Below are 22984 nucleotides of genomic sequence, written 5' to 3'. Positions count from 1 at the left end.
CTGGGATTGCTCCATGTGGACACCCCTTTCAAGAGTACTGCACCACATGCCTTTACTGATTACTGGTTGTTGGAAATGGGTTGTTGCCTTACTGTGTGCCTCTGCCCAGTAACATAGCCAGTGCTCAGAGCTGCAGACTCATTCGTTGCAGTCACATAACCATTCTGAGAAGATGCAGACCCAGGAGAGAAGGCTGTTTGTTTGCTTCTTCATTTGTCTCTGGCATTGCCAAGAATGGTCAGGACCACCAACGGAGTTCTAGAGACATCATCATCCCTGAAGATGGATAATAGCCTTTGGCAGCATCGGAAAGGGACAAACTTAGCCGTATCAACCTTATTACTTATTATGTTGAATTACAAGGACCACACATGCTAGGACTTACTCAGTACCTAGTATTGAAAATCGAAGGACTGATTTTGGTGTCATCTCTGTAACGTCTTGGATGGGTTATGAGTTTGAGGTTATGGGTGGCGTTGCTTTTTCACTGCTTTGTTTTTATTATGTAACCTGCCACAGGAACTTTTGGTATAGGGTGGGAAAGGAATACTATACTATTGTTATTTATTTATTTATTTATTTATTTATTTAATCAATCAATCAATCAATCAATTTGTTTGCCACTCTTCCTCCTGAAGGAGATCAGGGTGGCAAACTTATCAATGATGTAAAGCATTTTTAAACAGCGTTCTAAAAACAGTTAGAACCCAATAATTAAGAATACTGGGTGTCATCCAATTAATGTGCCCCATTAGCATAACGATTTCTGCTAGCACAACAGAATGTTCCCCCCTCTCCTCCCCCTGCATATGCCCCTTGCCCTCCGCAAATCTGCTGTGGAGGGTTGGGGGAACCCCCAGGGAACCCTCTAGAAGAGATTTAGAGGTTGAGGGGGGAGGAAAAGGAAGAAAGTTCTGTTGTGCAAATGGAAATACTTTGGCTGATGATACAATTTACTTAACACTACTTTGGATACAAACCATTATGACGGTGTTGATTATTCCATGGGGTATATGGAATGTTAGGGAGGAGGAGTATCTCTGGTGCGGGATATGTCATGCTCCTTCTGGGGTAGTTGGTCCACCTTTGGTCCCCACTCAGCACTCACCTGTGGCTCCTAGAAGCTGTCAGCATGCAACAGCAGGCACACACTGGGGAATGGCTTTGACTGGCTGGCTAAACCAGGTGAGGATAGCCGATGGATCTCAAACCCTCGGTGAGTTAGGGATTTCCCCTGCATGCAAAGACAGGCTCCAGCAGATTGACCGGACCAGACCAATAGTGGGTCCAATGGTCAAGAAGTCTGTAGAGAGAAGTGAGGGGCAGATGTGGCTTGTCAGCCTAGGAAGGTAGCCCATCTAGGAGAAGGAAGGCTCTTGTGGGATTTCTTCAGGAGAAGAAAAGTCTAAGGAGTAAACCCTACACAAGACCAGAGTGGAGTCCCTAAGACAGTTGGATGGCACCTCCTTCTGGCAACTCCTGCAGCCAAGCTGGTGCCAAATGTATTCCTTTGGACCACATCAGTGAGACCAAGAGGGGGGTCATGTTGTTTTTGTTAGGTTTCTGTTATGCCACTGTGCAGTTCTTGGAGTCATAAGACTCTGTTGACATTCCAGACTGTTGGAAGTCTCACGGGAGATGGGAGACGGATGTTGCAGTTACTGGTTTCCTGTTTCTTTGTTATGTTGTTTTCTGTCTCTCACAGAGACCAGACGCATATTCTTTTCTGTCTTGCGTAGTTAGAAATAAAGTAGCAATGTAGCACACATATTTCTGGCTCCTTCTGCTGCTTTCTGAGTACTCGCGCAATGGACAGCGTGCCTGAAGTCTCATTCAAAGACCTAGGTCATTAATCACTGTTGGAGGAGAGCCTGGATGATACGTCCGGAGGAATAGCCATTACAGCTCGGTCGTATGGAGGCTCCAACAGTCTTGGCAGCCCAGGACCTGCTTACACACTGCCCAAGCTTGCGTACCATGGAACTTCAATCCCGTACGGCTAATGGAACAGTTTGACTTCACCCATGGAGGCACACTCCATTGTCTCTCGGGACAGACAGATGTCAACAACATATTAATATAATATAATATAATATAATATAATATAATATAATATAATATGGGCACCCAAAGTCTCTACCTTTCTTGCATGCAAACCCTTGTTCATCTGCCTAGAGCAGTGTTTCCCAACCTTGTGCCTCCAGCTGTTTTTGATCTACAACTCCCATCATCCCTGACTAGCAAGACCAGTGGCAAGGGATGATGGGAATTGTAGTCCAAAAACAGCTGGAGGCACAAGGTTGGGAAACACTGGCCTAGAGTTATATGCCCCACCATACCCAAAGCTCCTGCTTGAAGTACAACTGTGTGCAGCACATTGGAAAGGAAAGAAACAGCAGTTATGGATGGACAGAATAAGTCCGGAGGCTGGCCTGCTATTTTTATAAATAGGGATCATCAAAGCATTTACATGAATATTCTGTGGCATAAAACAAATGAACCATTTTGCCAAAACAATTCCCCCATAGCAAGATATGTTTGGGCCATTTCTAAGCAGAGGCAGATCACTAGCAAAGATACCTTTGTCAAGACATAATAAGCTTTTGAGTCATAACTATCTTCTGCGTATAACTCTTGCACAAATATTTGAATAGCCACATAGAGTGGGAATCTGAGGGCCAAGCTACACATTTCATACAAAGGCCCATAGTCATAGTCTGACATCCGTTTAAAAAATACTCTGGAAGGCCATTTGAGGAAGGGACATTTGAGGAAGGGACAATTGAGGATCAGGAAGCAAAAGAGACGAAGGTGCATTTACTCAGCACCCTTGAAGGACCCCTCTAGAAATGCCAGAATCTACCCTGGGCAAACCATGCTGGGTGTTGTATGAGTCAGCGTGTGATTTATCTATTTATGGAAATGATTTGTCATTGTTCACACTACCACAGAGCCTGGAACGACCCTAAAAGGCAAGAAAATTGTTATTTCCTTTTGATATTGATTATTTCAACCTAGCAGTTCGAAAGCACGCCAAAAAGCGCAAGTAGAGAAATAGGTACTGCTCCAGTGGGAAGGAAAACAGCGTTTCCATGCGCTGCTCTGGTTTCAGTGTTCCATTGCGCCAGAAGTGGCTTAGTCATGCTGGCCACATGACCTGGAAAAACTGTCTGCGGACAAGTGCCGGCTCCCTCAGCCTGTAAAGCAGGATAAGCGCCGCAACCCCAGAGTCGTGGACTTAACCGTCAGGGGTCCTTGACCTTGACCTTTTTATTTATTTATTTACTTATCTATCACCCACTAACAGAACACAACAAGGCTGTGCAGGACATAATGTATCATGAAAGAATGCAAAGCTGTCACAAGAATGACTGACTCACCTAAACAAAGAAAATTGAACAACTGAATGGGCCCGTGGGCAATAAAAAAAAAGTCTTCAAGAAATGTCTGAAGGTTAAAAGGGAGGATACAACTTAATGTAAAAAACAGCTACTGTACAATTCCCAGAGTTTCATGTGAAGAGAAATTAATTGTTAAATCACATTGGGAGGGGGGGAAAGGAGCCCCCTAACAACCCTCAGCTCCCTTAACAAACTAGAGTTCCCAGAATTCTTTGGGGGAAGACATGAATGTTTAAAGTGGCATCAACAGTGCTTTAAATGCTTGGTGCCAATGTGGCCATGTGTAATCTGTGCCTGCAGGCGTTGAATAAAGCTTACTTACTTTCTGACATGTAAGAGCATCTGCTGAAGCAGTGGGCAGGGAGCCAAGGTAGTATTTCGAGGTTTTCTGTGTCAAAAAACAAGCACTGTAAAGCTGGCTTGGTAATGTACTGCCCACTGCGTCCCCCATTGGCCTAGGGAATTGTGGGAAATTTAAATGGCGGCTCTGAGCTTTGATTGCAGTTCTGCTGCTCCCACCCCTCAGATGCTGTTGCTGCCAAGGAAACCCCCCTTCTCAACCCTGGACAACTGCCCCCCAACTCTCCTGATGGTCTGCATGTAAGCGCCCCTACCCAAAGATTATTTTTGCCCAATAATAAGACACCATTAGATGACAGTTTCAGGGAATTACATGCAAGGTGCCATTTGGCCTGAATTGCCAGGCAGCAAAGTTCCTGGGAAGCAGAAGTTAACTTGGTGCTACAAAAGTGGATTTCAGGTTTCGGTGACATTTTCCCATTAAGAGAAACCTATCAAATCTACACGTCTGACTTCCTCGGTTCCCTAAATGTCTTTTTTTATTTACAGCTAAACCAACAATGTGAAATAATGAACCGTTGTTATTTTTTAATGGGCATCAACCGAGACGCCCAGAGTCAATGTTTGCTTTCCATTTGTGGAATATTCCCACCCCCTTTAGTTGGAAAAGGTAGAACGAGTTTATGTCAGTCCATAAAAGAAGAAGCAATTTCGAGGAAGATGTAGCCTACCAGCAAAGAGAGCAATACAAACCTTCTCTTGCACTGGACTGGAGGGGCGTGTGTTAGGCTAAGCCAGCTTTCTGCTGTTAAATCCTCAGCTGTTTCCACTGCTGTTGTGCAACGACATCCGACCCATTCCAGGTCTGACGGCTGTCCAGCTCCAGCCTGGTGTGGTTATGTTCCTAGTCCCCCACCTTCCATCCTAGCCATTGAGTGGGGCAGCGCTTCTGATGGGGTATTGGCCCTGCTGTGCTTGCTGAGCTCTGATAGTTGGAAGCCAAGGTTTGGACTGCAGCCAGTGAGGTTTAACCGCCAACCACCAAGCCCCTAATAATGAATTTTTGCCTCAACCATGAACTCAAAACTACATCTAATCAATTTGACATGGGTTTCCATTCCTAACTTTTATAAATGCTTCTCTTGAGAGCCCTGACCTTCAACTAGCCATGCTGGGTTTTGGAGGGGCTATATCAGATAGCTGTTTCCCATATTGCTCATCTGATTTTAATGCTCATCACTTCCTCCCCAATCATATCCTTTGACATACTTTTCCAATCATATACTTTAACAACGACCCATGAGGGATCTGTAACCATTTGTTTCCTTACTGTTGGTTTTTTTATTGTACTACAATTTACAAAATAAAGTTATGAAAAAGCCGCCATCACCATGAGCTCAGGGCAAAATTCCATGCAATGTTTAACATTGTGCATACCTTTTAAAGTTACAAAGAGCAAATTGTAGTACAATTTATATATACAGTGGTACCTTGGTTTAAGAACAGCTTAGTTTATGAACAACTTGGATTAAGAACGCTGCAAACCCGGAAGCAGGTGTTTTGGTTTGTGAACTTTGCCTTGGAATAAGAACATGTTTTGCTTCCTGTTGAGTGTGTTCCATTTGTAAATTGAGTCCCCCACTGCTATGGGAAAGCACACTTTGGTTTAAGAATACTTTGATTTAAGAACGGACTTCTGGAATGGATTAAATTCGTAAACCAAGGTACCACTGTGTATATAAAATTGGTGGGGATCCGTTATACCCTTGTAAGGCAAATGACAGTTTCTGAGAGGTGGCATTGATTTCCGATCGACCAACAGCAGAGGATGAAACATTGGATGCCCCTGCCAATCTGTCACAAGCATGATCCTGACTGATGGCTGCTGTTTGCATGTGTTAAGAGTCACATGCAGTTTGGACCTCAGTAGATTGTCTTGAAGTGATCATGGAAGTGATATTGAAGTAGATTATGGAAGTGAGAGCTGGACCATAAAGAAGGCTGATCACCAAAGCATTGATGCTTCTGAATTATGGTGCTGGAGGAGACTCTTGAGAGTCCCATGGACTGCAAGAAGATCAAACCAATCCATTCTGAAGGAAATCAGCCCTGAGTGCTCACTGGAAGGACAGATCCTGAAGCTGAGGCTCCAATACTTTGGCCACCTCATGAGAAGAGAAGACTCCCTGGAAAAGACCCTGATGTTGGGAAAGATTGAGGGCACAAGGAGAAGGGGACGACAGAGGACGAGATGGTTGGGCAGTGTTCTTGAAGCTACCAGCATGAGCCTGACCAAACTGCGGGAGGCAGTGGAAGACAGGAGTGCCTGGCGTGCTCTGGTCCATGGGGTCACAAAGAGTCGGACACGACTAAACGACTAAACAACAACAACAACAGATTGTCTTGAATGTACTGCTGGTCCTCAGCCCAGCCCACTCCCTCAAATGCTACACAGAAGGGGTTATTGGAGATCAGAATCCCAGATCAATGATGCAGGGAGCTAAGATGGCAATTTACGCATTGTATGCAAAAACAATAGGAAGTGTGCTACTTTTTAAAAAATGGAAGGGGATGAAAGAGGGTAAACATTTACATATGTTTTTCCCTCCTTGTCATCCTCATGAGATGGGCCACATGAAGACCTATCTTTGCCCATTTTTTCCCACTTTGCTTGGAAGTTTCAGAGAAAACGTACCTTTTTAACTGACTGGGATTTTCCAAAAGATTCAGTTCCTCTAGGGGGTTTTTTATTATTAAAAAAACCCCAACAGTTTGGGTAGTTTATACCAGAACACACACACACACACACACAGAGAGAGAGAGAGAGAGAGAGAGAGAGAGAGAGAGAGAGAGCAAATACCCTCCCTCGTCTATTCCAAATGAAAATGAAAAGTATTCTTGCTATTCTTCTGCAAAACAAAGTATACCACAAGACACAGAAATCTACTGTAGGAGGGACCCACATACATGCCCACCAACAGGCAGCTGAAACCGAACATAATTAGGCTTAAAGAAAACATTTTTTTATAGCTGTCTAACAGAGGCAAAATGACTGCGTTGCTTCTTCCGCTTCTAAACTTTCACGAACAATCCTTTTCTCTATTACCAGCAACGGGCTGTGAATGCTATTGCTTTGTGGATCCAAAATGACAGCGCCCACTTTGGGCTTGGGAGAACCCCAAGGTTTGCAGAAGTACAGAAAATCCTTAGGGGAGACATACCGATGGGGTGGGGGACACCAACAAAAGAGCCAAGGGAGTACTTAGCATGCTACAAGGGACCTCTGAATGCCAGGCTGCAGAGACTGGATTGACCACTTATGCCTTGCGAAAATAAATAAAGGAAAGGGATCACCCAAAAAGAGGATCAAAGAAGATGCATGTGTGCTTAAGTTTTACATTTTGTTCTAATTTGCATGTATTGTTGTGGTTGTTTAGTCGTTTAGTCGTGTCCGACTCTTCGTGACCCCATGGACCAGAGCACGCCAGGCACTCCTGTCTTCCACTGCCTCTCGCAGTTTGGTCAGGCTCATGTTGGTGGCTTCGAGAACACTGTCCAACCATCTCGTCCTCTGTTGTCCCCTTCTCCTTGTGCCCTCAATCTTTCCCAACATCAGGGTCTTTTCCAGGGAGTCTTCTCTTCTCATGAGGTGGCCAAAGTATTGGAGCCTCAGCTTCAGGATCTGTCCTTCCAGTGAGCACTCAGGGCTGATTTCCTTCAGAATGGATTGGTTTGATCTTCTTGCAGTCCATGGGACTCTCAAGAGTCTCTTCCATCACCATAATTCAAAAGCATCAATTCTTTGGCGATTGGCCTTCTTTATGGTCCAGCTCTCACTTCCATGCATCACTACATACATGATGTATGTATTTGCATGTATGTATGTATTTGCATGTATAGTTGTACATTTAGAAACAAATTCATCTCAGAATGGAGACCATGGGTTCCTGTGCAGGTACTGCTAACTGCTGATCAACAACTTCAAGGAATCTGTTCTCCTTTCCTTGGATTCTTTGGCATTAGGTTCTTTGCCAGCCCTACAAACAGAGGAGAAAAGAGAAGAAAATGGTAACCTTGGGTATGAGGAGCAAGTGGGAAGGAAGTGTCTGGAACCCTGAACAGAAGCACGTCACAGAAGAGGAAGACGAAGAAGTTTTCATTGGAAATGCAGCAATATGTACTTGAATAGCACATGGAGGCAGAAGGGAAATTTCTAAAGGCGTCTTCTTATCTTGCTTTCAATGCATCCGTATAAAAAGGAGATGCCTGCAGCCAATGCAGCATCCCAGTTTCTTCTCTCCATCTAAGGCAGAAGGAGAGACGCCAGATGTTGCTTGACAGCAAACTGCATTTCATAGCTGTTTCTCTTGCCCTTGTAACAGGGCAGTTTGGGGGGTTCTGGAGAACTGCAGCATGATTCATGGTTCAAGAAAGATTCTTTCCACCTTGACCCGTAAAAACAAAGTGAGTGCTATGGTTTGTTTTTAGCCGGTTTTCCTTTGTGTAGCCCATTTGTGTGCAGCTTAAAGGTATAGGTAAAGGGACCCCTGACCGTTAGGTCCAGTCGCGGACGACTCTGGGGTTGCGGCGCTCATCTCGCTTTATTGGCCGAGGGAGCCGGCATACAGCTTCCAGGTCATGTGGCCAGCATGACTAAGCTGCATCTGACAAATCAGAGCAGTGCACGGAAACGCCGTTTACCTTCCCACCGGAGCGGTACCTCTTTATCTACTTGCACTTTTTGGTGAGCTTTCAAACTGCTAGGTTGGCAGGAGCTGGGACTGAGCAACGGGAGCTCACCCCATCATGGGGATTCGAACCGCCGACCTTCTGATCGGCAAGCCCTAGGCTCTGTGGTTTAGACCACCTACTGCGTGCAGCTTAGGGTGCAACAGATCTCCATCTCAGCTGAGCTCAGTGGCATTCAGTCCCCAGTCTATCCTGAATCAGAGAAACAGAGTAGGGTTTCATCAGCATACTGATAACACGTTGTCCCAAACCTCTTCATGACCACTTCCAAAGCCTTCCTTTAGATGGGGACAAAATAGTGGCCTGTGAAATGCCATGACATTACTGATGTGGGTCCAAGGAACAGTCTCCAGATTTTACTCTCTGCAAGTAAGAATGGAACCACTGAAAACAGCACCCTTAATACTCATCCCACAGAGCTGGCCCAGGAGGATACCATAGTCAATGGTATCAAAAGCCACCAAAATTTCAAGCAAGAGAGGCAGGGCCACACTCCTCTGGTCTCTTTCCCAATAATGGCCATCCATCAGAGTGACCAAGGCTGATTCAATTCCAAACCCAGGTCTCAAATGAGCTCCTCCTGTCATTCTAATGGAGCTGATCTGATGCCCCAAAAGAAGAAAGGTATAGATTATAACTGTTCTTGAAATAACAGAACTCTGCTGCCGCTGGTTAACCAAATCACAGCGTCATGAAGCATAATTTAGCCAGAGATGAAAGGAGGTGGCGGCGGGAGAAATCTGTCAAGAAAATGTACTGGTCAGAGCTTATCTTGTATCACTTCCAACGTCCATAACTTGCAATAGATTTAGAAAAAGATAACACTTTGCTGCTTCTTTTGGATCAATGGCTTGTAACTGGAGGAGATGTTGAAACTGGCACCAGCCAAATCTGGCTTATCAGATACAGCCATGAATAATGAGCTTTCAGTGTCAAAGTGGGTCTTTGCGCAAGCGATTAAAGCTGTCTGGATGGATGGAGACTCTTTGAATCATGTTGCAGGAATACTCCTGCCCACTTCAATAGCGCTCATTATAGAGTAAGCAAACCGAGGCCAAGAAGATCAAGAGGGCACTGAGCAAACATAGCAGTCGTTTCCCTGGAATTGGATTTCTCGGATATTTGTGCCATCTCACCAAAGCCAATGCACTCTTTGACCTTCTAGATGGGTAGATTGGAGAAGAATGTTCTGGAAGAAGGTCCTTTCCCATAAGGGCACTTAGGAATTCAGCCTCTAATGGCAGAACAAGGTTGACCACATCAGTTGAGCCCCTTGATGAGGAACATCTCTGAGCAGCTCTTTGATCCTGAAGGGTGAGAGTTCATGCCTGCAATGCATACATAACCAATCTCTTGGATTAAGTGGTAGGCCATCACTTTGAGTCTAGAACGGAATGGGCACTGCCCAGTCAAAAAACCCAAAATTTTAACCTGCACCAGGAATTAGTTAAGAATGAAAATAACAAGGACAAAAGAAGAGTCCTGCTAGTTCGGGTCCATGGTCCATCTAGTCCAACATCCTGTTCACATAGTGGCCGGCCAGATGCCTATAGAAAACCAAGTTGGTGGACATTGCGACATCTTGTGGGAGTTAATCCCATGTTTGTTTGGGGTTTTTTTGAAATAATTTTTATTTGATTTTACAAGCACAGAGCTATAACAATACAAAATACATATCCATATTTGGAGATTACTCCGAATCTCTAGACTTCCCACCATCCCCTCCGTGGGTCCTATTATAAACCTTTTCAACTGCATATTATTTCATCATCCAAATTATATGCTTCTACTTTTTATCCATAATATCTTCTACATTATAAGTGTTATTGCAATCCTGCTACTGTTTTCATCAGCTTACAGTGGTTGCTCAAGTAAATTATAATCCCCCCCCCCCCATTCTTTACTGAAGTTTTGGTGTTCTTGGTTCCTGAGCTTTCTGGTCAGTTTTGCCATTTCGGCATAATCCAACAGCTTATTTTGCCATTCTTCTCTGGTAAAGATAATCCCATGGTTTAACTATGCAGTGTGGAGAAGTGCTTTCTCTTATTTCTCCTGAATTTTCCAGATTCAGATTCATTGGATGTCTACAAGTTGTAGTGTTATGAGGGAGGGAGAGAAACTATTCTGCATGACTCAAGGGGCATGCATTGCCGTTCAAATGGTGTGTGTGTGTGTTGTGTTGTGTTGTGTTGTGTTGTGTTGTGTTGTGTTGTGTTGTGTTGTGTGCGGTAGAGCTGACCTGCCCTCCCCAATATTTTATTCAAGTTGGCACCCCTGGTAAGAATCATTAACTCAGTTTCAAAGCGGTTCAAAATGCCAGCGTAGATTTATTCTCAAACATTTTTAAGCTACCTTTCCAAAGCTCAAGGATTTTATTTTTTTAAGTGAAAGCACAATTACAGCAGGAAAACAGGCCTTTGCACCTGAAGACTTTTCAAAGAAGAAAGGTTTTTTTATTATTATTATCTCCAAAATGCCAAGAGGGGTAAAGAGGTCCAAACTCCTTTAGAAAAGCTTGTCTCAGCAGTGGGGTGAGCACTCAGCAAAATGTCTTGTCCTCATGACTTACTATTTTGGCAAAGCAATGGTATTAGGAGCAGGACTCAGTCAGACGAATGCCAATGGTAGGAGATCTCCTATACAGTGGTACCTCGGGTTAAGAACTTAATTCGTTCTGGAGGTCCATTCTTAACCTGAAACTGTTCTTAACCTGAGGTACCACTTTAGCTAATGGGGCCTCCCGCTGCCGCCGCACCATTTCTGTTCTCATCCAGAAGCAAAGTTCTTAACCCAAGGTACTATTTCTGGGTTAGCGGAGTCTGTAACCTGAAGCGTATGTAACCTGAAGCGTATGTAACCCGAGGTACCACTGTACTAGGGAGAGGCAGCCTCTATTTAGTCCTCAGATGAATGGTAAGCACCTTTGCCAGAACTTAAGGACCTTACACCAGTGTGGTGTAGTGGTTAAGAGCGGTAGTCTTATAATCTGGGGAACCGGGTTCGCGTCTCCGCTCCTCCACATGCAGCTGCTGGGTGACCTTGGGCCAGTCACACTTCTTTGAAGTCTCTCAGCCCCATTCACCTCACAGTGTGTTTGTTGTGGGGGAGGAAGGGAAAGGAGAATGTCAGCCGCTTTGAGACTCCTTCGGGTAGTGATAAAGCAGGATATCAAATCCAAACTCCTCCTCCTCCTCCTCCTCCTCTTCTTCTTCTTTTGTATGGCTCTGCCACAGAGCTTCCATTTGGGAAGGAAGAAACATTGCGTGTTCTAATCCCAATAAGGGCTTCCCATGAAAATGGATCTGCCAACCACATGCCATGCCTTCAGATCCTTCTTCCAAGCTTCCCAGGGTCATCTGGTTGGCCACTGCGAGAACAGGATTCTGGCCTAGATGGGCCATTGGCCAGATCCAGCAGGACTCTCCTTATGTTCTTATGTTACCATGTTGGCTCGCAAGCATCTGAGCTGGCCTTGGCTTGCTAAGTTATTTTTAAGGATGCGGCCGGAATCAGGAAAGCTGTTGTTTGGCTGCTGCTTGTTGATAGAGCTCCAGAAATATCCTTCTGGAAAAAAAACTTGGTTGCCTCGATGATACAATATTCACCTGCCACCGTACATTGACTCACTGTATTCAGCTTCCACATTCCCTTCACCGCGAGCGAAGGAAGGATTAAAGCGCAAGTCCATTTATAGATTCAGTTATTATAATGACAGGCCGGACAGAAAATAGATTTTTTTAACGATCATAACAGGCAAGACGGGAAGGCAAATACTGGGAGCAAGAAGAAGAGGAAAAGAAGATGCTGCTGGCAACATGGATAGTTCTGAATCAATAAGGAGGTTCTTCTATGGACAACACTTCAGAGCAAAAGCAGGAATTTTCAACTTTCACGGTTCTGTTGTTTTCTGCCTTCGCTTGTGCATCCCAAATAGCCATCCCTGTAGGTGTGAAGAAACAAGTGAAATGGGTTGATGAAGGCTTCCCTTTTCCAAGACTCCCCCATCTCCACATCATCCAATGATCAAGCAAGAGAAAGTAGGGTTTTATTGAGTTTACATCAATAAGAAGCTAGTTAGAAACATCTACAACGTTGTGTCCTAAGGTTAAGGACTTCTGGGAAAAGATCTATAATGAGTTGAAAAAAATGTTGAAATACAGTGGTACCTTGGGTTACATACGCTTCAGGTTACAGACTCCGCTAACCCAGAAATAGTGCTTCAGGTTAAGAACTTTGCTTCAGGATGAGAACAGAAATCATGCTCCAGCGGCACAGCAGCAGCAGGAGGCCCCATTAGCTAAAGTGGTGCTTCAGGTTAAGAACAGTTTCAGGTTAAGAACAGACCTCTGGAACGAATTAAGTACTTAACCCGAGCTACCACTGTATACATTTGTAAAGAAACCAGAAGCCTTTTTACTTGGAATAATAGGATTGGAATTGCCCCCAAAAGATGTTAGGTTATTTTTGTATGCCACCACAGCAGCAAGACTGCTGTTAGCTAAAAATTGGAAATCTCAAGAAATACCAACGGTAGAAGAATGGCAGATGAAGATGTTGGGAGTTTTTGGAGCTGGCTGACCTGACTGGAAGAATCCGCGATCAGAAAAAGAGGAACACCAAGAAGATTGGAAGAAATTTAAAGATTACTTAGCTAAATATTGTAATATAAGATAATTTGAAAGTACTTGAAAGCATCAAACAGGCCTAGGATTAGAATAAGAATGTTGTATAGTAATATGGATTTAAGTCAATAAGAAAAGAGATGAAGATAGTAAATTGAAGGAGTTAACTGTAGTAGAAATATGATCTTGGAGAACTGTTACAAGGTGATACAATGAAACTCAGTTAGGGAGGATTTGAGGAAGTCAGTTAACAATGGAATTTAAAATGAACTTTAGAAGGAATATGTGTTCTTATTTTTTCTTTCTTTTTTGTAGTATTGTAATGTGTTTTCTTTTGTATGTTTTATATGTTATATCTGTTAAAATCAATAAAAAAATTGGAGGGGGGAAAGGAACATCTACAATGTTGCAATCATTACATTCTTACTATATTGTGTTCTTTGTACAGTGGTACCTTGGTTCTCAAACTCAATCTGTTCCGAAAGTCCGTTCCAAAACCAAAGCATTCCAAAACCAAGGCGTGCTTTCCCATAGAAAGTAATGCAAAATGGATTAATCCATTCCAGACTTTTAAAAACATCCCCTAAAACAGCAATGTAACATGAATTTTACTATCTAATGAGACCACTGATCTATAAAATGAAAGCAATAAACAATGTACTGCAGTCGCACAATCAATCCATCAATCAGTAGCTGAACTGGGTTCCACGCAGTCTCACACACACACACACACACACACACACACACACACAAAGCCACAAAAACAAAAAAGCAAAATAAATAGCAAAAACAGAAAGACCTCAGCGTAACACTCAAAACGGAAGTGTGGCACTCAAACCACGAAAGTGTAACTCTTGAAACGGAGCACATTCAGCTTCCAAAAAAAGTTCGCAAACCAGAACACTTACTTCTGGGTTTGCAGTGTTTGGGTTCCAAGTTGTTTGAGTATACCAAGGCATCTGAGAACCAAGGTACCACTGTATTGTTTTGTAAACCACCCGGAGTCACGTGATGGAATGCCCTCTTTGTCCCTTGCAAATACAGCTCGCTGGGAGGTTACACGACAATGAACATTCACGCTGAATTCATCCCAATTCACTTGCAGGTTGTTTATCTGTGTCTTCCTATTAATCTTTCGTTCATTCATCCATCCCACATTCATTTCTTTCTTTTTTAAATAATAATAATAATCAGACTTCCGGGTTAGCGCGATCTGGTTAATGGCGGATTCCCTCCGAGCTCCGGAGGGAATCGGCTCCACTGGAGAAGGGTTCTACCGCGACGGCGACGCGGGGACCCTCAGAAACTGCAGGCGCGGAAGCCTGCGGACTTGGTGACTCGGCGGGCACCTAAAGCGCCCCCCCGACCCACGAAGAGCCTTTTTAAAGGCTGCGGAGAGGGTACGGGGAGTGGCGTGGTGCTGTGAGTGGACCGCTACTGCAGTGGAGCGAAGCCGCGAGCCATGGCCGGAGACTGCTGACTTTCTTCCCTGAAATTTGGACTTTAATTAATCCGTGAGTAGAATGGAATTTGGACTTTAAAATTTCTATCCTTGAATTCGGTACGATCGGGGGATGTGCTAAAGGGAAGTCCGCACCCCCCCTGCTTACAGAAGATTTAAAGCAAGGATCGGAGAACTAAGGTGGAGAGTTTTTTCTTTTTGGTGTTTTTTAAAAGATAATATTTTCATGAATTTGACACAAGAAGATTTGTGCTGGAGAGTAAGACTGGAATTTTAGAAGTTTTTGTTTAAACCCCCCCAGACCCGGGAGTGTCCTGTATGTGAGCTGGAGAAAAAGGAACAAGGAGTTTGACAGCTGTCAAAGGAGCTGTCAAACGGGCAGTGAAAGTTAAAAATCTTATTATTTAACACCTTTCTGGACTAAATTTGTTATATTTGAATTAAAATGGTTGGGAACAAAGCAGTGAAATAACAAAGTAACGGACTGTTGGGAAAAGACTATTAAGTAACCAGAATCCCCCTAGGGGAAACATTGAAACACTACAATGGCTGCAGATGGAAAATTACAGGCAGAAATAGAAAGAATGTTCTTTCTTGTGGGAAAGTTGCAGGAGCAGACTACGGTTATGAGTAAACAACTTATAACCTTGAACTCTAAAATAATTAACTCTGCTGAATGCACAATGGACTTGACCGGGAAAAAATCTGCAGCTGAATTAGAAGAGATAACTTCGGAACAGGAGGAGAGGGAACAAAGGCCAGTACAGATGGAGAGTACCAACCACAAGCCTACATTGTCAAAATACAAAGAAGAAGACCTTTGGATTACAAACTTGCGAGAGATGCGAAAGAGGAGGGAGGAAGCCCCTGGAACACTTGGAATATTTGAATTTAAAAGAAATAAGAAATATGATTGGGGCTTCCTCTTTGAGCATGGATTGGCTGACCTTTCGCAGCAGCTGGTGTCAAGTACTTTGGATGGAAGAAAATCTGATGAAACTGAGCTAGAACTCCTTCGAGACCTGAGGACCAACAAAGAGGGCTACCAACAAAATCGGCAGAGAGAGACTGACAGAGATTTAAAGGCCTCAGATGTGAGGAATCCAGGCTAAAGACTGTTTTTGTGGACATGGGGACATTGGGAAGGGACAGAAACCGGGGCGGGGGGGGGGAAAGAATTTTTAAAAATATGTTTATGACCTTTGTGTTTGATTATTATGACCTATTTTTAAGATAAAAGGGAAATTCGTGGAAGGAATTCGAGTCGACCTTAGAAAAGGATTTAATGTTTATAAGGAAACTGGATAAGTAAAATTTGGCCAAGTAATAAGAATTAAGTATTTCTTTAAATATATATATATATAATAATAATATGTAAAGGATGAGAGATATGAACTTGCTGAGCTAATTTAATTGAATTAGGATGTATGAAGGGGGGGTGGGGGGAGGTCAAGAACTGGGGTTAGGAAAGTAAGGATATGAAATTTTATATGTGTTGTCTTTGTCCGTGTGTGTGTGTCTGTGTTTATAAAATGTGAAAACCCAATAAAAATCTTATAAAATAATAATAATAAATAAATAATAATAATAATCATTTTTAAAATTTCAGTCATAGACACATGCAAAAAAGTTAACTTAAAACATAAATAAAATTTCAAATGTAACTGAAGCCCCACATTTTTCAGCGCATTCCCCCATCTGAAGCACAAAAAGTTCTAATTTTTTTAAGTGGATTTGTTGCGCTTTAAAATCCACTCTATTGTGCAAACCTAAATTTCCGATATGGATCCCTCCTGTAAAATACTGACAGTCTGGAGGCGACCTAAATGTATTATTCCAGTAAATGGTAGTGAATATTAATAACTGTTTCATTTTCTGGTAGCACTGCTGCTACATTCATGTGGGATCCTTGCTAGACCAAGCTAGAGAAGCATCTGTTCCTATTTCTCAAAATTCCAATAACTTCTTACACACCAGCTACATTGTTAATTTAAGTTCCTCACACCCCGAAAGTGTGCACTGGGTGGTTTCAGGGTGTAACCAACAATGCCTGATTCATGTTTCATGAAACTTTGGCAGAAGCGACTGCTTGTAGTTTTTAGATGATGTCTCTCAGCGTGTGACCCAGAGAGGCTGCTTTTTCTGTTCCATAGATAACATGGCAGTAAGATTCCATTCAGGCCATTTTATTTGCTGAGAATATGGAGTAGGCTTCCCAGGAAACAGGTTGTCCTGGGTTTTTCCCAGACACATCCTCTTTTTTTCATGGGTAGAGTCGTCATAGTAATCCATAGCTAAAAGTTGGCAAATGTGTCCTCTTTTTTTGCTCTTCAAACTATGGCAACCCTATAGGTGGCTGTCCTTCACACACCTTCCAAAAACTCAGATTCTCTCTGAGCCATGAGGGATTTCAGCAGGGGTAAGTTTTGTAGACATAATGGTATTGTTTTATCTTTTCCTTTTCCTTCAGAAACCGCTTTGATGATTTTTTCTGCAATCGAGCGGTGTACAGTGGTACCTCGGGTTACATACGCTTCAGGTTACATACGCTTCAGGTTACAGACTCTGCTAACCCAGAAATAGTGCTTCAGGTTAAGAACTTTGCTTCAGGATAAGAACAGAAATCATGCTCTGGCAGTACAGCAGCAGGAGGAGGCCCCATTAGTTAAAGTGGTGCTTCAGGTTAAGAACAGATTCAGGTTAAATACGGACCTCCGGAATGAATTAAGTACTTAACCCGAGGTACCACTGTATACATTTCATGAAATAAATTAAAAAATTAAAAAACACCAGTGATGTCTATAACCTACACAGGCCTGCTCACAGAAATCCAGTAGGAAATCCGTAACAAGAGCCTCCCACCAACCATTCTGATAACTAGAATGGCAAATGCAAGTAAAATTTGTGGCTTAAACACCTGCTAGATCATCCAAAATGATTGCTGAGGCACTACAATGCACTACCCAAAGGGAAGCAGTTGCTTTTGGCAGTGACTGAGTTATCCATAATCCTTCGTGTTTCTGACAGTGCCCGGGCCTGATTAGTATCTTGCATCACAAAGCCAAACGTGACAGTATTTCTTCCAAAAACTGACAACGTCTGCACAGTCCAAAAGAAGACTTGGGTGGTGGCCCTGTGCCAAGATGGGCTCATGCGCTGACTCCTAGAATGATTCTTCTGTTTTTACAAAATGATGAAATACGCAGCATTCTTATATTTCCAGGAAAATGAAAAATTAAATCTAACTTTTTCAGCAACCTGGGTCTGTTTCCCATTACAGCTGTGCACCTAGCTCTGTTGAATGCTTACAGCCCAGGCAATTCAGCAGTTGGCCTTTGTAGTATGTTCTCAGAAGCTGGCCCTGTGAATTTCCTTCTGATTGTCCCCAGTAGGAGGGAAAGTGTTTAACAAAGGGGAATAAAACCCAAAAGCCTGGAGGAGTGCAAGAGCAAGAGCTCTGCTGACCTGACTTATGTCTTGCTGCTGAGAGCCTAGCAGGGCTTCGGATGGACAGTTAAACAGAACATAAGAAGAGCCTGCCAAGGGCTTGTCTAGTCCAGTATCCTGTTCTCACAGAGGCTAACTGGATGCCTGTGGGAAACCAACAAGCAGAGACTAGCTGGACAATGAAGAGTGTTGTGAGGCTCCTGCCAGAGAAACCCCCAGAGAAGCCTCAGAAGAGGAAGGCTTCAAGCCAGGGGAGTGGTGTTGGGACATGGAAGGCAGGTCAGAGGATGAAGGGGGGAGGCAGAATGGCTGGATGCTGAACAAACCACAGGCTTAAGTGAGAGAGAGGAAGAAGAGGCAGAAAGCACTGCAGACATAGGACAGGCAGCTGAAGGAGAGGGGAAGGCTGAGGCTGCAACAGATTCACAGGAGCCTGCCAGTCTTACTGTATTCAGCTCCCCTCCTCCCTTGTCTCCAAGGTCTCAGCGACTTTTGCATGTAGCAGAGCAACAAGCACAGAGAGCGCAGCCCCCCCAAGTGGGGGGGGGGTTAACACTGCATGGGAAACAGCCGGATGGGGAGGAGAATTGGGGGGAAGTGGGAGGCCCCGATCATCAGTTCTGGCAGGTTTCTCTGTTTGTATTGTATCAACTTTATTGCCAATCTCTGAGCTGCTGAGCTGCAGCTGAACCAGCCCTGACACTCAAGCACAAGAAACCTTTGCCCTCCTGTAGTTCCCAGCAACTAGTATTCAGAAGCATAACTGACCATGGAGGCAGCGCATAGCCATCATGGCTAGTAGCCATTGACAGCCTTTTTGCGCATGTAGGCTTTGGATTTCCCAGTAGCAGCAGCAGCTTTAGGATTGCAGAATTAATCTGCACATTAGTTTTGGGGAAAAGAAGTCCTCATTCGTATTTCAGTGCAAATTTCTACTAATATACCAGTACGTGTTTTTGCATGCAGTTTTGCCAAATTTGCAAAAATTTGCAACATAACACACTTTTATGTTCTTTTCACAAGTATATGCATTTATATGCCCAATGGTTGCCATTAATTTGAATTGAATTGATTTAAGAATGAATTGATTTTAGAATGCTGTGTTACCTTTATTGTTGTTAGCTGCTCTGAGCAGCTCTCAGCTGGGAAGGGCGGGATATAAATAAAAAAATATTATTATTATTATTATTATTATTATTATTATTATTATTATTATTAGAATACCTAGTACACGCATTTCTGAACACATTACTTTGCTGGAGAACAATGTTGCAAAATTCAAAATTTTGTTGTTTTTTTAAAAAATATTTATTAAGGTTTTACAAAAAGACACATACATACATACAACAAGGAAAAAGAAAACAGATATAGCCAAAAATGCACAAAAAAAATACACAAAAAAATACACCAAGAAAATCATCAAAAAAGACAGTAAAAAAACATAAAAAAGAAAAAATCCAATTTTAAACTTTATACTTATTTAACCCTGTTTCTTGACTTCCTCACGCCTCCCTTTTTTGTGTTCCCATTTGCCCAATCAAATTCAGCAAATCCTTACCCTCTTTCAAATCTCATTGTTAATTATATAATTCAACCTATTATGTCTCCGATCTTTCTTCTCTTTTTAATTCATTACTTATACCATATTATTTACATTTGACATAACATAACTCTAGTTTTTCACCCTTTTTTGATTCATTTTTGCATACTCTTTCTAACTTTGTCACTAATGCCATATTATTTCTATTTCCAACATCATTTTAACATTCATAAATTTTGCAGTGTTTCTGCAAGTAGTCTTTGAACTTCTTCCAATCCTCTTCCACCGACTCTTCTCCCAGGTCTCGGATTCTGCCAGTCATTTCTGCCATCTCCATATAGTCTATTACTTGCATCTGCCATTCTTCCAAGGTGGGACAAAATTCAAAATTTTGTATGTGGATGTTCATGCAGTGTTTCAGGGAGTGCAAATTAGGTAGGTTCGCCTTAAAAATATTAACTGAGCCAAACTCCCCCCTCCATCCCTACCTTTGAATCACCTGGGATAGCCATGGCCACATGTGGTTATATGATATTGCTCCTCTTCACCCCCATCCTCCTTGCCCTTCTTTGGTCAGTTTGAATGCTGGGGGCTAAGTTTGGCGAGGCAAGGGGGAAGAGCATTTCCCTGTCAAAACTTTATGTTGTCGAAACTACTGTCGCTTCATTATTTGCGAATCGGTGTTTATGAATCTGGGGATTTATGTAAGATGTTTACGGAACCTGCGGTTGTGGTCAGGTGTTTGCCGTTGGGACCAGAGAGCAGCAGAAAAAATGCCCTGCTTTGATTTTAACAGATGTGAATGAATCAAAGCTGAACGTCAAAGCAAATTCAAAGCATTAAACTGGTGTGAATCCCAAAACCAAGATTCCTGCCGGAAGCAAGTGTGCGTGCTAGTGATCTTCCAAGGAAAGAAAGATCCGGGTTAGATATGATGATGGTGATAATAAGCAGAGTTGTCAATAGCTGCACACCAGGTTGATCATGGCAAATAAGAACAGACCTCTGGGAAGCCAGACAAGACACTTTTGTAACCTGGAAGAAAGTTACTTATTTTTTCCCTTTCATCTGTTAGCCACAAATGACTAACCTAGGTATATGTGGTCAGGTGAGCTAGCAATGACGTTTGAAGACTTAGGACGGAACTGCATGTTCTGTGTAGCTTGGTGATGCTTTTTAGGCGTCCTTGTTGTTGTTTTCTGGAAATTCAGTCCATAGAAGGAGTTTGGAAGGAGAGGACAGGAAGGAGAGGTTTTGTAACCTTTCCCCTCAGGTTGTTTCCCCAAGGAAAATCCTTCCAAGCTGCCCCCACAACCACGCCAATCCAGTGGGGAATGGATATGGGATGCTGTATATTCCCCCACCCCCCTCTTATGGGGCTGGGAAGTAAAAACAGCAGGGGGAGGATATTCGGCAGGAAAATTGCACAAGAGGTGAGAGTAGAGAAGGCATTCCCCACCAACATGCATGCACACAAACACAACAAACACACACACACACCTCATACTAGAGATCCCTTTCAAATTGTAGCCTCAATAGCTGCATATTGCAAAAAATATATAATGAAAACAGCCCCTTTAAAGAATCACAGGCCTAAAAGCAATGCGTTGTTCCACCTTATTAGCAAGGAAACTGAAAAAACATTTTCATGTATGTGACAACGGCAGCAAGAGTCCTAATAGCACAGGGATGGAAGAATGAAGGAATTCCAACCAAAGAACTGTGGCAAGAGAAACTGATGGACTATGTGGAATTGGCAAAACTGACACAAAAACTACGTGATAAGGGCAACTGTGATTTTAAGGAAGAATGGGAAGCTTTTACAAAGTACTTAAAGAAACAACAAAATGAACTGGACTGAAATTCTTGTTGAATTTCCTAATAAAAAATATTTTTTTTTTTTAAAAAAAGCAAGGCTGGAGTCAAGGTGGTCATATGAATCATCTGCCTTTTGTGAATGGTCATTTGAACCAACTCAGAGCGGGGGGTGGGTGGGCAGGAGATGAATTTCTGAGTTATAAATAATCAGTGACAGAGAGTCTGAGGAACACCTCTCCCCCCTCCCCCCCCCCACTGCCTGAGTTGTTGTGAAGCCTTGTGGTCACAGTGAGTTCATTTTACTTCAACCTGTGCTTGCACTCATAGTAGCAAGATGAAAGTTGAATTGGCAAGTTTCTTCCCATGCTGAAGAGGTGTGTTAGCCTTTCTGCATCGAGAGAGCTGTCCGCAAGTTCTTTTTTAAGTAACACATTTCTTTGTGCATATTTGCTTATCCACCTTGGGTTGTTGTTTTTTTAAAAAAATCAACCCAAAACAAAACATGCATTTACGTTTTTGAAACACTTGCAAAACTGCTCTGAGGCTTCGCCGTGTAGAGGAGTGTTGGTATTAACATGGGCACTAGCCAATATGTGCCTAGTTCAGCCAACTTTTCTCCAGTTCAGATTGAACCTTCCCCAAACCCACTAACCCCCGAACCACATCACAGGACAGATAACTGTACATTTGTTTGGAGGAGGTCTGTAAATTCACTTTCAAACAGTTTCCATCTTCCACAGTTGGTTCGTGTCTATGTTATTTTGTGAAGGAACAAATTTAAACACCGATAGACGAATCTAATGCAGTAGGCAACCTTTATCTCAACATTTACAGTAATCCCTTGCTGAAATTGTGAGCTTAATTCCTCAGCCTTGTGAATGGGGAGGAAAACACGGCCAAGGGGAAGATGAGAATAGGACATTCATCCTGAATTAGCTCTGGGGGAAAGAAAGATTATAGCTCAGTTGTAGAACATCTGCTTTATATGCTGAAAGTTAAAGGTTTAAAGGGAAAGTTTAACCTCTGTCATCTCCAGGTAGGACAGGGATGCCCCCTCCCTGAAACTCTTAAGTAGCTGCTACCATTCAGAGTTGGATATACCAAGCTACATGGACCAGTGGTCTGATGGTATAAGGCAGCTTCCCTGATATGTTCCTACCCATCGTCATTTTGAAATGATATTTCTATTCTGACGATTTCAAAGAAACAAGACACATGAGCCAAACAAAAATACTTAATTCCAAAGAAAACCTGCTATAGCTGTCTTAACCCTCTTTCCCCATCTGTACTGTAGGACTAAGAATGGGCTACCTTACAGGGTTTATGGCGGCGTCAAACATAATTGAAAAAAATGTCTTGAATGCATCAGTAAAAATATGGACCTTCATAGCAGTGTCAACTGGATAAGGAGGTAAAGTGTAAAACCATGTATCACAAAGTGAGAAGGATTGCTCATTTCAGCTCTAGTTCAGGGCATCGGAAGCAAAAAAAACCCCAAAACTTTACTACCAAAAAGGAAAGACACCTTAAGGATGAGCTGGTTGCAGGAGGATATTTTTATACTTTTGTTTCTAGAACAGCCAGGCTGTGAATAACTCGCCCCTTGTTGTCCTGGAGGTGAGTCTGCTTTGGACTCCCCCTCTTT

At 42.9% G+C, this 22984-nt stretch overlaps 1 protein-coding gene across 1 annotated transcript in view; it reads left to right on the top strand.

The window, feature by feature from the left end:
* The window catches only part of TNFRSF11B (TNF receptor superfamily member 11b), a 116510-nt gene that overhangs the window by 76261 nt on the left and 17265 nt on the right, over positions 1–22984 (top strand). The window lies entirely within an intron of this gene.

Source organism: Podarcis cretensis (genome assembly GCF_951804945.1).
Source record: "Podarcis cretensis genome assembly, chromosome: 7".
NCBI lineage: Eukaryota > Metazoa > Chordata > Lepidosauria > Squamata > Lacertidae > Podarcis > Podarcis cretensis.
Note: the sequence above shows the minus strand (reverse complement) of the source record. Positions and strands in the feature narration are given on the sequence as shown.